Below are 18,459 nucleotides of genomic sequence, written 5' to 3'. Positions count from 1 at the left end.
GTAAGTAACTGAGCAGTAAGCAGTTCTGCCTAGATGATGGCAAACATATACCACCTGAATGGTGTGGTTATACGTGTATATACAACTGTGAAAGACTTACTTATATTTGTCACTTCCTGGCATCACTCATTATCAAAGATACCAATATTGTTCCCTATATATGTCCATGTATGGGCATACCTCATCCATGCCATAGAGTGACAGGCAGCTATATACTTCACACATGTTCATAATTTTTGTTTGAAAAATACCTACAGCTTCCCTGCTTCATAACAATACCTACAGCTTCTCTGCTTCATACCAATACCTACAGCTTCCCTGCTTCATACCAATACCTACAGCTTCCCTGCTACATGCCAATACCTACAGCTTCCCTGCTTCATACCAATACCTACAGCTTCCCTGCTTCATACCAATACCTACAGCTTCCCTGCTTCATACTAATACCTACAGCTTCCCTGCTTCATACCTGTCTCCTTCCATTTTACTGCCCTCAACATGGCTTTATAACACACCCAAAGGTGGCTCTAACCTGTGATATCACCACTCCTGCATCTGACCCAGCCTCAGCCATTTCCCCAGGCTCAACCATCTTTTCAGGTAGATGTCAGCTTGTATTTCTCTCATTAAAAATAGGAAACAAAATCCATAACTAAATAAAAATTAAGTATACAGTACATTGCATAAATCATGTATTATAAACAATAATGCACCCCAACTTTAAAACAAGAGAATATTACAAGTCAATTTGGATTTCCGAGACTTGTAGATTGGTTGACTTCTGGTACCTTTATATTTCACAACAGCGTGTGCATTACCCTATATTTTCTGTTAGTAAATGTTAATTCATGCACTTTATAGTATTATTTTTATTATTATTGTTTTTATTATTACTACTATTATCATCATTGATTTATAAGGAGCCGCCGTGTTCAGCAGAGGAAAAAACAGGGCATACATAAAACAGGGACATACAAGGTAGACAAAATAAATGCAGATGTGAAAGCAAAGGGTGGAGAGCTCCACTCAAGTGGGCCCAGCTGAGACAAGAGAAGCAAGTGCAACACAGAGTGGAGATTGAGAAAGTAGTGAGAACTAGTTATGCCGGTGCTAAGGATAGAGAACTTGGGAGGCCTACCTTCAACCAGTATTGGGCTAGAGCATTCCAGTATACCTTGGTGTGCTCCACTAGCCTTTCTGTGGTGGACACGTGGTACATGGTTCTCTCTCGCCTGTACAGGTGTCCCTCCCGATTCGGATGCATGAGGGTGTCTCGGGATTGTGTTGAAGACGTGGATTTGGGACAGGCTCCACCATCTACATTTGGTGGTTGTGCCCTGTAATAGCGTTATGCTGGCATAAGATGAGAGTATTTGCAGTGGAAATTATGGGTTGCCCGGTCTCTGATAGTCCCGATTTCTGGCTGTTCAATCTCCTAGATGTTTCCATTTTCCAATCTAAAAAATCTTTACTTTGCCATTTAAGCAATGCCGCTATAGCGGTGATAGCAGTACATTGGCAGTCTCCTGTCTCTCCCAGTGTGCGGGAGGGATTTAGATCTTTATAGGCTCATGGACAACATCAGCATTTCTAACCAAAAGAAACTTACTGAATATATGGCAATGTATCTCCGCTGGCTAGAATTAAAGGAATCTCCACCTCACCGCTCCCTCATGGACTGTGGATAGGCGCTCGTCCCCTGGTAACCATCTGGATGGGCACTCTGGTGGATAGACATACTGTGTACATTCCCATTCAGCGTTCCTTCCACAGCAAAGCTTCTATAACTTTGTGGTATGGGCCAATCCTGGTACCAAACCTGTATTTACTTTGGCCACAAATAGTAGGCCAAATTGGATGAGATGTAGCCATCCAGCCGCTCAGGCTGAGAACTGGATCACTACCTACGTAACTAGTGCCTGCAAGCAGAGCCATAAGATGACAATGGTAATGGTAACGATAATGGTCATCTTCTGATTGCATTTTCCATCATACTCTATAATGATCCCATCAATTACAATCAGACTATTTTTGGGTATTAAAGTTGCTCTGGTGACACCTGCTGAGATGTTGGGCCAATTCCCAGATGTCGGCTGTAGTCAGCTTAAGGATGTGGAACGAACTTGGACTTTCACGGAAATATGTCAGTTGCATGTAAAGAGCAATTTTGGATCAACAAGAGCTGTAATGAAGTTCACTCTTACTTACTATACCGATCCTATCCAAAATCTACAGCCAAGTAGAAGGAATAGAATAAAAAAATACAGCTACACAGACATCATATAAAGTCAGGTTTTATAATCAGTTTTAGTTCTTGCATCTGACATGATATCACCTAGCAACAGTAACGCTGATCATCACGGTATTAATAGAATCAGATCAGGCCTCTAATTCTTCTTGTCACTTTCCCCAGTTTACACAGCGGGAATCTTCTACAACTTTAACAGAGGGTCCAAAGAAATATAAAAAGGTCAATAGGAGTAAAATATTTATCACAATGCGCAATAAAGCATTGTGATTGAACTGGATTGCTTTCTTAGAAATGTGCTGCTGTGTTTATTTAGCCATCGTTGTTGATTCCACTATTGCTGCTGTATCTTTGTTTACAATACTTTATCCTAAGATGTCACGTTTGGTTACTTTCTATATTTCTTTTTAATTGTCTTTTGGTAATTCCTGAGACTCACATTTATTGATTTGTGTCATTTCTCATTACATTAATGTAATACATGCACTCCCAGTAATACCTCAGACAGGTTTAAGAGAGTACTTTAACCTGATCGTTATTTTCTTTTTGTACTTTATTCGGAAAAAATAAAAGAATAAAGAAAATTAGAAAGGGTAATTGTAACCATTTACAGACATTGGGGTACTTAGTAATATAATCGGACATTTCCAGACATAAAGGGGTGCCTGGTCCCCATTTGAGGACATGAATGGTACATCCACTTAACCACTCATCGACTCTGCTCGTTCTCCCCTCTCTCCCCTGGTCCATCTTTTCTCTCCCCCTTGCTTCACTGGCTCCCTTTTGTGCCTGTTTTTGTTTACCCTCCCTTAGGATGTAAGCTCGTATGAGCAGGGCCCCTCTCCCCTCCTGTCTCCAGACCTGTTCTTCTGCTCCGTCTTTACTCCATATGTCTGCCCGGAGTTTCTGAAGTATTGGTACTTTGTGTTTATTGTTCTGTACTGTTTCACCCTGTATGCTCTACTATTTGTACTGTGTGCGGCACTGCGGAAACCTTGTGGCATCTAACAAATGAATGATAATAATAATAATACATAGTAGACATGTATAGACTTAGGGCTAGATTTACTAAACTGCGGGTTTGAAAAAGTGGAGATGTTGCCTATAGCAACCAATCAGATTCTAGCTGTCATTTTATAGAATGCACTACATAAATGAAAGCTAGAATCTGATTGGTTGCTATAGGCAACATCTCCACTTTTTCAAACCCGCAGTTTAGTAAATATACCCCTTAGGGTTGATTTTGATGTGTAACAGTGAAACCAAGGCACATCACCTTTGGCACCTTAAGTCCCACCTCATCCACTAGTCATACTTTATCCACAGAACAGGAGTTTTTCCACTAGTGTTACAGAGCCACATCCATCATTTACAACATTCCAACATGGACACTTTGCTGATACACAAGTGTATATAATCACATTACATTCCCCGGCGGACCTTGCAGCGATACAATCCCAGTACGTCAAGTTTCCTCGATGTGGTTCTAACATACCTTACATTTTAAATGCTCATCTTCTATAGATATCAGCAAATGCCCAGCAAATAAAAAAGTGATGTATATAAACATGTATATATATATATATATATATATATATATATATATATATATATATAATATATGTATAGAAACATGTATATTCTTTGGAGCTCCCCTCTGGGAGATCCCGATGGGTAGGTCCAAGGGACATGTGCAGGGGATCGTGATGATACAATTTTTCATCATGGCATGCAGTGAAGGGGCCAAGATGATGCGTTTCGCACTGGAACGCATCATCAAAGCCCTGCCCACTTCAGAAGGAAGTAAAGCTGAATCTAGAACAGTGGCCTACTCTACCTGGAGTCCAGTAACACTTCTCTAAATTCATGAGTCTCACGGACATTCCAGGAGCGTAGGTAAGCATTCCTGCTGTATTAAGGCTAAATCTAGTCTTGTATAAGAGACTACTAGGTCAGTGTTTACAGACATAAGGAAAAATGTTTAAAACATAAAGGGCTATTAAGAAGCCAATTACATGCAGTAGGGGCATTTAGTAAACATTAACTGATATAAAGGGTTAGTTGACAAATATCTACAGACAAAAAGGTGGGTACCTGGTAAATGACATAACCTGGTTAATGTAGATTTCAGTTGGTATTTGACAATTACTTACAGAAATAAGAGACTACCTAATGAACACTTATGTCTATTTTGTGTTTGAGTTTCTAAGTAAAAATATGTATAGAAATAATGGGGTACATCATAGGCAAACTGAGGGAGATTTCCTAGTGCCTGAAAACCCCCTCCAAGCTTGGGGCACTGTATAATTGAGGTGGCTGGACCCTGCCTCCGCTTCACACGGCTCTGCTCACACGGCCTAACAGTAGTGCACTCAGCATTGCCCATGTATATTATGGGGATAGGAATAGTTGGAGAGCAGCCAAGCACTGTCTAAAATTATAGCCACGCCCCCATGTATGCTGGTCACACCCACTGGCGGCGTGGTGTGGAAACCCCCCCTCCACAAATCCTGCATTTTCAGCTGTACATGGTATATATTTAAGGCAAAAGAGGGGTACTAAGGAAACATTTGCAGGTTAGAAAGCTCAAGAAAATAATTAGCAAGAAAAGAGTGTGGAATAATTCAAGAACTGTATATAAAGTACTAAGCTTGATAAAATAAATGTTGTACCAATAAAACACTGACAAATGTCAATAACTGAAAATACAATAGAAATACTATGGATAAAATAATGTATTTCTGGGCGTTGCTGTTGTTTGTTGAATATAAATTATAGACTGATGTGAACAATGGAACGTTCTCTATAAAACACTGCCTAATATGTTGGCATAGTACTATAACTCGGTCTATGACATTGCCCTCTCTCAGTCGTCTTGGATGGGGGTTAGATTTTTCGACTTTCTAACTAATTGCACACATCATTACCAAAAGCAAAATTTTTGAAAGGCAAATCGGAAAAGCAAATTGTGCCAAATTGTGATTTAAACTAAGAGTGTCACAAGCAGACATTTGCACATCAGCTTGTAACACATCTGGTCCACAGCAAACAAACAGAAGATTTATTCTGTCAGTGAAATCATTTACCATTCCTTTTCATGCTTTAGAAGGAGTCTGTACCTGTCAGTCACTAAAGCACTAAGCTTTTTGTGACTGGGCTCTGTTGCTCTTACTCACTAGCCTTGATCTAAGACTTCTAAGACGGCTTGTGTTCACCCTTTCCACCTGGGAGTCCGGTACCCATGCCAAGTCGATTTCCATAGTCTTACGGAAAAAAAAACCTCCTTAAGGAATTTAAACATCTGCTCATAAGTGAAGGAACAAAAAATCTTGAGGTATAAAAACGGTCAACTGGAAACTGTGTGCAAATAAATCCAAGTGAATATGTTTATTGTATCATTATATGTATATTAATATGTGCCAACAGTGGCTGTAACACTCGTTACCATTAATTATTTTACAAAATGTTTTAAATATATGTAAATGAGAATCATCTAATGAATTGTAATGCACTATTACTAAATATAAAAAAAAACTCTAATGCCAATGAATGATTAAACAGACATAAGTTGATTGACTGGTTGAAATTCAGTATTCTATGTAAGGGCGTTGTCACATGGGCGGTTTAGAACACTGACATTTTCTAACCAAGAACTTACTGGGTTCTAACACTTTGGTTTTCTCAGTCAGTGTAACTTTATTGTTAATGTGGAATTCTGGAGAATGGAGGGATTGGGGAATTACAGAAGCTCAACTATCCATGTACACAGGGCCAGTGCTAGGGTCCATGGTGCCCTAGGCATTTTGAAAAAATCGGCGCCCCCCCCCTGCAAAAATCTGCGTCTCCTCCCCTCCACTCACTGACACTAGTGAGTGGAGGGGAGGAGACAGAACAGAGAGGCGGCGGTGGTGAGCAATAGCCTCTCCCCCCTCCCCCGTGCATCTGAATGCTGTGCGGAAGCCGTGACAGGTATGGTCAGCGGTCGCCGCACAGTTTTAAAGTAATTTACATTCTTGTGGCGCCCTCCAGGCGCCCTCCAGAGCCCGGCGCCCTAGGCAAGTGCCTAACCTTGCCTAATGGGAGCTCCGGGCCTGCATGTACATTCAGAACAAAAGCACACCTAAATATTGTAGATTATGAGACCGTACATATATTTAAATAAACCGGTTAAAGTTTGCATAGTTACATCAGTGCAGAGCCAGATTTAGACCTCATGGGGCCCTAGGCAAGATACTGGTTTGGGGCCCCCCTACCTGAAACAATCCATAGCACTATATTTTTGTAGCATACCATATACCCCTATAGTTGAGTAGAAGGGAAGCTATGTGCCGCAAAAGGGGGTGTGGCCATACCATTGGGGGTGTGACTTGCATCTTTGGGGGCGTACCTAAGATGTGAAAAGAGCTAGGCCACCCTCCTACAGGAAAAGGCAACACTAAATAATTACAGAGCAGTCCCGTTTTTTTAAGTAGTTGGGTCAAAACAACCTCTTAAGTAATTAAGAGGACAGAAATACTTATTAAGTTGTTTGCAAGAATAATACGTATAAATCCAAGGATGTGCCCCTTTTAACTTTTGTCCCTCTTTCATCACACTGTGCCCCTTCACAATAACACATTTGCCCCTTCATTGTCACTTTTGTCCCTTTATCATAACACTATGCCTCTTCATTGCCAATTTTGCCCCTTCACATCACCATTGTGCTCCTTCATATCACCTTTGTGCCCTTCACATCACCTCTGTGCCCCTTCATAATTGTGTTTGAAACAACTTGTTTACCCTTTATCATAGTGGGCCACTGTGCCTCCGTTAGTTTGTATAACTTTCTATTGATTTCTTCTGTTCTGTTTTATTCTTTCTGTTTTCTCATCTTCTGTTCTGTTTTGTCTTCTTTCTTGCCCCGCCGTGTGCGCTGCTCCTCTCCGCTCCACAATGAGTCTTCTCTGAATATGATGTTGAGCGTGATGACGTCACAGTGTGACTCACGTCCAACATCCAGTGGAACGCAACGGAGCAGGAAGGAGGGGAGGAGGCTGCCGGGGGCCACTGGAATCTTGTGGTTGTTTTTTTATTTGTATTTTTCTCCCTCGGACACAATATTTTTTTTATTGGCTGGCATATCCCACCACCTGACTTGCTGCCGGGCCGCCTAGGTGAGTGCCTAGGTTGCCTAGTGGTAAATCCAGCCCTGCATCAGTGAGGTTCAAAAATAGAAAAGTCCCTAAAGTTCAACTTTTAAAATACTAAAGAAGAGGTTTTTTTTAAGTCTGGTGTTGGTGTAAATCTAGTATTTTAAAGGACGCATTGGCGTTACTGTAACCTTCATCATCATCATCATCACCATTTATTTATATAGCGCGACTAATTCCGCAGCGCTGTACAGAGAATTCACATCAGTCCCTGCCCCATTGGGGCTTACAGTCTAAATTCCCTAATAAACACACAGACAGACAGACTAGGGTCAATTTGTTATTGGAGTATGTTTTTGGAGTGTGGGAGGAAACTGGAGCACCCGAAGGAAACCCACGCAAACACGGGGAGAACATACAAACTCCTCACAGATAAGGCCATGGTCAGGAATTTGACTCATGACCCCAGTGCTCTGTGAGACAGAAGTGCTAACCACTGAGCCACCGTGCTGCCCTTAATCCTTCATTCCAAAGTTAAGACAAGTTTCTCTCCCTCGGTACCTACAAGCGTGTACTGATGTTGACTGATTTGCAATCAGAATTGATTTGCAGATCGATTTACTTAGGGTGAATCAGCTGCAACAATTCATTAATTTGTAAATTGATCCTTATCATCATCATCATCATTTATTCATATAGCAGCACCAATTCCGCAGCGCAGAGATTACTTGTCATTCCTATCAGTCCCTGCCCCATTGGAGAATCTGGCCAATCATAGTACATGGACTGTAAAGAAGACAATCAGCATTTATCACTCATTCATCTGACTAGTACAAAATGTCTGCAAGCACAACTATTAGTAGCCCAGATTACTGCATACCTGCACTGCATTTGTACATGACTGTGTAAACAAGACTGCCACATTGCCTGTCTGATTTATATTATTCTTTGCTCTTACACAGTTTACAGCATCACTACAACACACCGACCAGCGGAAAACACAATTACCATCTATACTTGATTTGCATATATTTTGTATTTGATTTTCCACTTAGGTGCACAGTGAGCCACAATCTTCTGGAAACCAAGAGATTTTGGTAGAGTGTTTTTCCATTTTATGAATTGTCAATATCTGCACCCTTTTTTTTTCAATCAGCACTGTAATAAATTTAAAACCCATTGTTTATTTCCTTGTCGTGGTACAAAAAAACCTAAAAATAAAATGCCATATCCAGAAAAAAAAAATAATAAAAAAAAATATATATATATATATTGATATATTATTGTTTTATTCTAATTAATTTTAGGATAAAAACAATTAAAGTTTATCGATTTCCTTTTGGTACTTGTTCATTATACGGACAAGTGGCAAGTTTAATCCTTGGGCCTACCACGCCCTTTCTAGCGACTCACAATCCTCCTTCAGCAGCCCGGTGGTCAGGCGCAGGCTGGGAGATGTCATCCCGTGTCATGAGATGCGGCCGCCGGTGAAAACAGGCTATATTGCACCCTAATAGCCGGTGGTGCTTCACATCAGTGTGTACACACTATTTCATGCACTTCTACCATTGGCCCTCTATGCCCCAGTCCAACACGGGCTGTCTTATAGCCAAACGTACCTCTGTAAAGCCTCACATGTGCCTTAAATAGCATCATGTGGTGTCTACAATGCAAAACAGCACTTTCAGCTTCTGAAAGTTTACAGTCAGAGATATCAATCGTTATATCCTTTGGCTTTTATTTCATTTATCTGTTGGTGGGTATTTCTCACTTGAAAGAGATGCTATCAGTTCCACTTCATTTGTTGCTGTAGCTGTTGATGGCCTTTATTTAGGAGTCTGCATTATCATCTCTTGTTTCTGGATAACAAGAGGGAAAATTGTAATCCCAGCCTTAATAATCTGCCAGTAGCAGACAGATCTGCAGACTCACCTCCACTTGATGGACATGCAGTAGAGGAATAATAGGCATCACAGAGACATACTGGTTTGTGCAGAGTTAAACATGACAATCCGCTTACTGTTGCGGTCGGACTTTGTCACTTCCATCTCATCTTTCTGTATTTCTGTCTTCCAAGTATAATCTCTGCTTAACTTATAGATCTCAGCATCACTTTTTGAAGTTTAGCAAGTTTTCTAACAGTGATTTTAGATTTTAATCTTGCCAGACGTTCAAGATGCTCGGCAAATATGGTGTTGTCCATCTCAGGCATTTTATTGCTTTACGTAATAATAGAATTTCTATTGCACTATGTCATAAAACAGGCAGAAGGTGGCAATATATGAAGAGTGGATAGTTTTTGCTATCTCTCATTGAAATTTGGTATCCCTGGAATCATCAACTCATGAGGATTCATAGGGGCAGATTCAATTGACCGCGTTACTCTCAAAAGTAACGCAGCCCGTGCACTCTTGCCATTAGTATAGTAATAGTGCACACTCTTAATGTTAGTACGGTAATAGTGTGCACTCTTACCGTCTGTCACGGTAATAGTGTGCACTCTTACCATTGGTTACGGTAATTGTGCGCCCTCTTACCATTGGTTACGGTAATAGTGCGCAGTCTTACCGTTAGTGCGGTAATTTCAACTCTGATTTTTCCTCGTGCCTCCGCAAGAAATCTGGGTTAAAATTACAGTATTAGCGGTAATAGTACGTAGGTCGTGTTACTTTCAAAATTGACGCAGTCAATTGAATCTGAGTATTATGTCATGTGACATAGGTATATGATTGCTTGCAACGCTTAAAAAAGAAGAGACAGCTTTTGAATCTTTAAACTTCAAGCTTCAATTCTATAACGTTTAAACAAATGTATAGGTACTGTAAATTAAAACCCACACAAGCCAAAAAGATTTTTTTAAAAAAATATTTTTAGGATTACTTAAATCCATGAAATAGACTCTAGAGACTAATTTTTACACTCCTTCTGATTTGTAAATTAGTACCCTGACTTCTATCTCTATCCTTTTCCTCATATCCCATTTTTTTTATTATTTTTCTTGTATTAATTTTCATTTATCACTAGAAGTTTTCCTACTACGTTATATTAAATTTAAGCATTGAAATCATTTGTTTACTGGGAACACTTAAGTGTTGTTGCTGAATATTTTGCCTAGCAATAAATGAGTTTCGTCTGTTTTCCATTCGTTGAATGAGTTGCTTAATAACAAATAAGTACTTCAAAGTCTTTAAGCTTCAATTATCGCATTGCACTTTTAGCAAGAACAATGAGATGTATCCTCAGTGCACACATATGTAATCAATCTTGGTTTAATTGATTTTACTTTCACTTTATAGTACCATATTTTTAGTCAATCACTATGTCACTTTTATGTAGGAACAGACAAGCGATCCTTTTGTAAGTAACTCTCCTGATGCAGAGGTCGGGTTACTTCTAAACGTGTAGAAACTATTGTATCATTCAAGAAAGAAACAAAGTTTACTCTATTATTGATTGTCATCCCTCAGATGTATTTCTGCAATACCAAAATTTATTTCCAGGTGTAGGTATAACATCCCCAGGGTGTTTTTGCTAGTACCTGATATATGTCAGTCCCAACTAACTCCGAAGTGGAAATTTATTCTTATACAACTCACCCACGCTACAATAATGTGAATACCATTGGCACTATTGGTGTCCTCTGTTGTTTTTATTCAATTCCCCATTTGTCTGATTTCTGGCACAAAGTTATCTGTTCCAACGGTGAGGGTGTAAGAGGTGCAGTTGTCCCGATATTGATTTTCTATGACCATTGCTAAAGCCTTTGGCTCAAGGTTAATAAGTTCCTGAGTTCACTTAACGTGTTTATATCTTTATCATTATTACTATTGTTTGATTTTCCTGTGTGTGCCGACCTAGGAATAATGTACACGGTGCACCCATTCTTTATTTCTTTTTACCTTCAGCAACCTTTACAGATGATGACATGGACCTCTTCATCTCTGTTCCTTACTCTACCTCCAACGTTTTCATTGTACGCACTGAAGCTGCAGGTGGCTGTGTTTCATCTGTCAACCTACCTGTCCCTTTCCTTCAGTGTTTCTCTTTGACTTTGAAGTTTCCTCTGTCAGACTTCTCCTAGGGGACATCAATTGTCGAATTCACAATGACCACTCTACACTCTGAGCTACTTGATTTTATCTTCAAAACGTCATCAGTTTGCTGCTACCTGGAATCACACTAGTGTCTTACTGCTCGGTTTAGATACAGCCAGAAATCTACGTTGATTGGAACTTGGTACTTTTCAGTAGCTATTATTGTCTTTATCAGATACAAATTGATTGGCAATGTTTTGAATTTAAAATATGCTGCTGACTTGAATAATGAAGTGAGGTTGCTTATTAATATGATATTATATTAATATCCTTTTCTTAGGTGTATTCTTGTTGATGCTTTCCTGCTCAAAATAATAATAATAATAATAATAATAATAATAATAATAATATATAATAATAATAATATTGTTTATAACAATAGTGGTTATAAAAATAGTTTTAATAATATTAATATAGGCTTCTGGCACTTCCTTTAGGCCTTGTAACTCTCTTATCTGCACTAATGAAAAACAGACTTTCACTCTCTTATCAGTCATCAAGCACCAATTGAAGGCAGACAACTTTTGGCCAGAGGAGCAAAAACAAATAATTGGCCCATTACAGTGTAAACATTAATGATACGAAGCAAAATGTTAAAGATAGTAGAGGCGTAACTAGATATTTCTAGGCCCCACAGCCAAATGTCATCAGCCCACTATCATACCATTCATTCTGTCCCCTAACAGTTCTTTCATATCTCTCTCCTGTCACCCATTTGATGCCCTACACCATGGGCCTGATTCATTAAGGATCTTAAATTAAGAAGTTTCTTATTTCAGTCTCCTGGACAAAACCATGTTACAATGCAAGGGGTGCAAATGAGTTCTCTGTTTTGCACATAAGTTAAATACTGACTGTTTTTTTCATGTAGCACACAAATACTTGATAGCTTATTTGTACACTGACATTTAAAGTTGATATTTGTGTGCTACATGAAAAACAGTCAGTATTTAACTTATGTGCAAAAAATACTAATTTGCACTCCTTGCATTGTAACATGGTTTTGTGCAGGAGACTTAAATAAGAAACTTCTTAATTTAAGATCCTTAATGAATCAGGCCCCATGCCTTTACTCGCTTTCCTCTATCATAATGTAACTCTTCCACAGGTGTAAGTGTGCAAGTGCTAGTGTGCAGTGCACCCACTCAGGGTTTCACCCAATCTCTTTACATTCCTGGACTCTGTCACAAATTACAGCAACAGTATCACAGACCCCTGTCACATGTAATCAGATTGGCAATGCCATCAGGACCGGCTTGTATGGATGCCTTGCTTGTAGGTTTTTCTCACATGCTTTTCTGTCTCTGGCCGGTTGAGACATGGGGGGGCTATCTACATGGGTCTTGGGTGCCAACGGGGGGTGGTGATGCTGCCAAGAGTAAACCATGTCTCAGTGTGCATGAGCCCGAACAGAAGGAACTTTATTGGCTCAAGTGTTGCCTTTGCATTAACCCAGCAAGCAGATCCGTCCTTTGCCAGATTATTGAGTGTCCTGCACCAGAGTCTAATGTTCCTATTATTATTATCATCACCATTTATTTATATAGCGCCACTAATTCCGCAGCGCTGTACAGAGAACTCACTCACATCAGTCCCTGCACCATTAGGGCTTACAGTCTAAATTCCCTAACACACACAGACAGACAGACAGACACACAGACTAGGGTCAATTTGTTAGCAGCCAATTAACCTACCAGTATGTTTTTTGGAGAGTGGGAGGTAACCGGAGCACCCGGAGGAAACCCACGCAAACACGGGGAGAACATACAAACTCCTCACAGACAAAGTCATGGTCGGGAATTGAACTCATGACCCCAGTGCTGTAAGGCAGAAGTGCTAACCATTTAGCCACCATGCTGCCCTATTCAGTCCTATTAGTGTACCGAATCTTTGGTTTGTCTCTGACCATGATTGTTGGTAATCCTTGGCTCTCATGTGTATTACACTTTGATTATTAACCCATGTAGTACCAGCCAATACTTCTCTGGCTTTCCTGTGTACCAAACATTGTCTGTTTCCCTGACTATGGTTACTAACCATTCCTTGTACAGAATCTTCAGCATTAATCCTGACCACAAGAATAGGCAACCCTTGCGTATTAACCTCTATCACATCCATTTTGAATCTCCAGGACTTGCTGTGTGACAAACTCTGTTCACCAATCGGAATATCTACTTGTTTACTCTTCATACAACCTGGACCACAGTTCCTTACCTCCTTTTTACTATTGACTACAGCTCCCAGGAGGTTTGTTTGTGTGTAGTGTGGATATTTGCTTCACTATCCTCAATTTTTAATCTCTGTGTGGCCATCAGCCATTGGGGTCTTGCAGTGGTGACTATTGAACACCTCCTATCTCTTGAATCCCAGGATAATATGAGGCCATTTTTAATTCCCTAGTGCCCGCCATTCATTAACAATCCACTCCCATAGGCTGAAGCATCAGTTACTTCTAGTATGTGACACATCTCACCCAGCAGTGTGCAACCTAATGGACATTGCAATAACAACCACATTCTATTTGTTACTGCTTGTGTCTCTAACATAAACTCCTAGAGCAGGAGACATAGCTCTTCACCTATAGCATCCGGGTTTCCTGTAGAGCTCATTACGCTCACAGTTAATCAGATGCCCCACAGTCTTAACTCTAAGTAGTAGAAGCTTATCTTTAGAGACCACCGCGCAAAATGTAGGAGGAGTAACCAGGGAGCAGTAGACAATCCAGGGGTGGTGCAATGAGTCGTGGGTCAGAAGCAAAAAGAGTAGTTTGAGACAGGCTAAATGTCAGGGCAGGCTGCTAGCGAGGATTGTCCAGAATACAGGCAGAGGCCAGGGCAATCATCAAACAAGCAAGGTCCAAAACTTAGCTAAGGGTCACAACTAAATGTCAGTCAGAATTTGGGCAGAATGTTCACAGGAAAACCTGGAGCTGGTCAGCAAACGTGGAGCACAGAAGCTAAAACCAGCAGGGAGGCTAAGCCCTTCCTGCCTTAAATAGTACCAGTGGCCAATCCAAGAGCAGAGTTGAGTCCTGCAATAATCAGCCCCAGGAGTCTGCTAATTAATTTGCTTAAACTGCACAGGCAGTGGAGAGATAGCATTCCGGTTGCCCTGGCAAAAGATGGGACGGTAAGACCGGATGTGACATCCCAGCTGCCAAGGCAACAGCAGGCATGCATCAGGGTGGACACAGACAGGACGTGGTGGCCCATGACAGTATTGCTCTATAACCAAATGACATCTACACATATAAAACATTTTCAAGAAAATTTTACTTGAAAAGTTCTAAATACATTTTTGTGATGTTAGAAACTTTAAACGTCAAACGCAGAATCCTAATGAAGAAACATTATCCAACTGCAAAATATATATCAATTACCAATAATTAAAGGTAGTCATTTAGTTTGGGTATTATTACATATTAACTTTGTATACACACTGTTAAATAGAATACAACATTGACATTTTAATAAGTTTTCATGTTCTCAAACGGTGTCCAATAACCCTTCAAACTTCCTTTAACTTTGTCAACTTGCAACTGGCAGGTATTAAAAAGTTGCAACCTAAAGAAGAGTAGAATTAAGTGAAAATATATTTCTTTCTTGTGCTGTATTATTTCCATTATGTAAAACATTTCCAATACCATATATGACAATCAGTACTGTTGTTACAACAATCCCTTTACAACTTCAAAACACAGGCAACTTGAAAAAGCAGGAATTGATATTGTGTAACTTAACGAAGAGAAATGACAAGTGAAATACGCGTGTTGGCATCTTTCTTTTTTCCATTTGTGTATGCATCTGGCACATGGGTCCTTATTTCTACAGTTCTATAGTTATGAAGCCTTTGTTATGGGTCCTACTTGATAAGACCACACACAATACACCTCTGGACCATCTGCTGATTGGGATGTGAAATAACATTTAATTCCTTCCACCAGCCACTTAATAGGAGAGAGGGAATCTTGTTTTACCAAAACATATATGCTGTCTATATTGTTTCCATGCTCTTTCATTTCCAATTCTGAATGCTGCAAGCCCAGAAAGTCTTTGTATTGACATGGTGATCCGCGTTTAATTCTTAATTCATTTTAGCTTTGAAAAGGATCTTTCTGCAACGCTATGCACACATCGATAATGTAGATGATACTGTTTTATACCAAGACGAGCTTTGCATGGTCCTTCATCTGTGGATCTCCTCCAGACATGCAGACATGGAACCTGAGATGATGCCCAGGTATAGCTGGGGATAGATCTTTCTCATGTCTTTCCAGAAGATATGAAGAAACTTTGAATAAATCCTTATCAGATACTATCTAAGAATTGCAACCGGAGTTATTTCAAACCGTTGAAGAACCTGGTTCAGTCCAGTAAATGACTTGACCACTGATGTGTGATTATAGCTGAAATCCTCACGTCCAATCCCTCTACTTCCTCTGTCCACCACTTTCAATTTGTGCCCCGATTACTCCCTCTGTCTCTCTTTTCCCCCCTCCCTCTAGAATGTTAGCATTCACAGGCAGGGTTTTCTCTTCCTTATAGCTCATGTTTGTCCACTGTCAGTTTACCTCGTATCTCCGTTGTCATGTTTTTTTGTTGAATTTTGTAGGCGTACTATGTTGTTTGTACTATGTTGTTTGTTTATTCACATCTACGGAATTCATGTCCATTTCTGTAATTGCAGACTTATCATTTACTATTTGTTGTACCTGACATTGCTATCATGTGTAATGGTAATCATCTATGCATATTTTCTTATTTTCAAATTGTAGTGCCTAAAGTTTGTGCAAATGAGGATAAGGGTTTTTTTTTTGCATTGTTAAAAATTATTTTGAGAATTGGAGGAATTCTTTACTTGCTGTGCTGATTTGAACACCCAAATGCAGATTTTTGTTTTAAGATAGAATTTAAAGTGGTATAACTCTATCCTTGCTTTAACTCTTTCCAATGTCTTGGATGATAAAATAATAGTTTTAAGCAATGCTTGCACAATGCCTCCAAAACGGGAATGCAAAGCTCCCAAAGATTAATAGCGAGGCGGTCACAATCTTTGTGCTTGTGGATTCACTAGTAAGTGAGAACAGAATTTCCCATTGGTGTAGGCTTTCTCCTTAAAAGTATATATAGAATAGATAATCAATTCTATCAGGCGCTCCACTTCGGCATGCAGCCGCGTGTGTACTCTAGAATTTCCACAACTAATTCAAAATCACATAGACATATACAAAAATTGAGTACATACACTTGCGCTTCCGTTCATGCCCATAGATGTTCATAAACCAAATGTGCTATTCATAATTGGATGGTATTCCTCGCTTAGGACTCAGATGTCATCATATGAAATGTGTACATGTATGGAAAAACACAAAAAAACATACAAGACCACATAGCGTATTATGTAAACATATGATCTAATACTTTCAAGTCCACCACCAGAATGATAGTATGTGTCAGAGTCCTAAGATATGTTGTTTTTCCTCACAGCACCACACTCGTGATATCTTCTCCTCAAAGCCCCTCTCGGGTATATGCTTACATCTCCATAGAATAATTTGCGCTTTTCAAATCCAACCTCCTCTTCCTCATACAAACAAATATGGAAAATGTCTCCAGAAGAGCGATGGGGCATGGAATATATAAAAAAAGCATACGAAGACAACGGATGGCAATGTGTATACAGCCTGTGAAGGGATCCACTTATAGATGGTATTGCTGCAGCTTGGGATCCAAAACACAAGCACGTGTCACACTGGTCACTCGGTCTCTGGGAAAAGCCGCCAACGCGTTTCAACCCTGTCCGTCGTGGGTCTTTTTCAAGGCATACCATTAAAACCATACAGCCGCAATTTAAATAGTCACTCCTATTATCGGGATCCGCCCATAGTCCCTCCTCCGTTGACTCTTCTTCCGGAGGAAACAGTCCTCGAGTCAGAACGAGGTCTGATGTTCCACAACTTTATTGTTCCTGAATATACCCAAACAACTTTATTGTTCATGAACATACCCAATTCTCGGACAAATTCGTGGATCCCGTGGAAGAAAAAAAATAAATAAAAACATATGATACGATCAGTATTCATCTTAGCACAGATTACACATCTGAATCACAACTTATGACTAATATGTACATACTCCCTATCCACATAGGACTAAAAAACGGGGACCAACACCCTATAGATAATCATACACAACCCATCATAGAAACCATTTAATTTCAAAGTCTGTATTAAGACCTATAGGAGACAGAGCCTGTAAATTAAATATCCACCGCATTTCTGCCCTGGCTAAATTGCCAGCCAGATCCTTATTCCTCCAAGATGTTTCTATAACCTGAATGCCCCAAAATTGTTCTATTTGCTCAGGTTTGCACATGTGTTGATTTTTAAAATGTTGAGATACTGAATGTGTTTCTACCCCTTTCTTTATATTGTAAATATGCTCTCTTAACCTTATTTTCAGGGGGCGGGTGGTCTTCCCCACATAAATTTTACCGCAACTACATCTCATTAAATAAATGACATTTCTTGTGTTGCATGTTATAAACTGATTAATTGAAAATTTATGTCCATTGATCTCCAGCTCCGTTGTCTTAGTACTGGAAGACTTGCATGTCCTACATGCTACACATGACCCACACCTATGGAAGCCCACTGTTCTAATTGACTTCCTGGTTTCTTCCTCTAAACAGCTTCTTACCACCTTATCTCTAATATTGGGGGCCTTCTTATACACGAAAACAGGTTTATCAGGGATCACTCCACCAATGGTCTCATCCATTTTTAAAAGGCCCCAACTTTTCCTAAAAATCTTTTCCATATGACCATGGTCATCGGAAAATTCAGATACAAAGGCCCATTCAAACTTCTTAGTCTCTTTACTTTCCCTCTTTTTGTCTATAATCAAGGTTTCTCTGTCTAATTGAAGGGCAATCTCTTCAGCTTTAGCCAAACTCTCCATACTATAACCCTTCTTTACAAAGGACTCCT

This window comes from Mixophyes fleayi, chromosome 3 (assembly GCF_038048845.1).
Source record: "Mixophyes fleayi isolate aMixFle1 chromosome 3, aMixFle1.hap1, whole genome shotgun sequence".
Taxonomy (NCBI): domain Eukaryota; kingdom Metazoa; phylum Chordata; class Amphibia; order Anura; family Limnodynastidae; genus Mixophyes; species Mixophyes fleayi.
Note: the sequence above shows the minus strand (reverse complement) of the source record.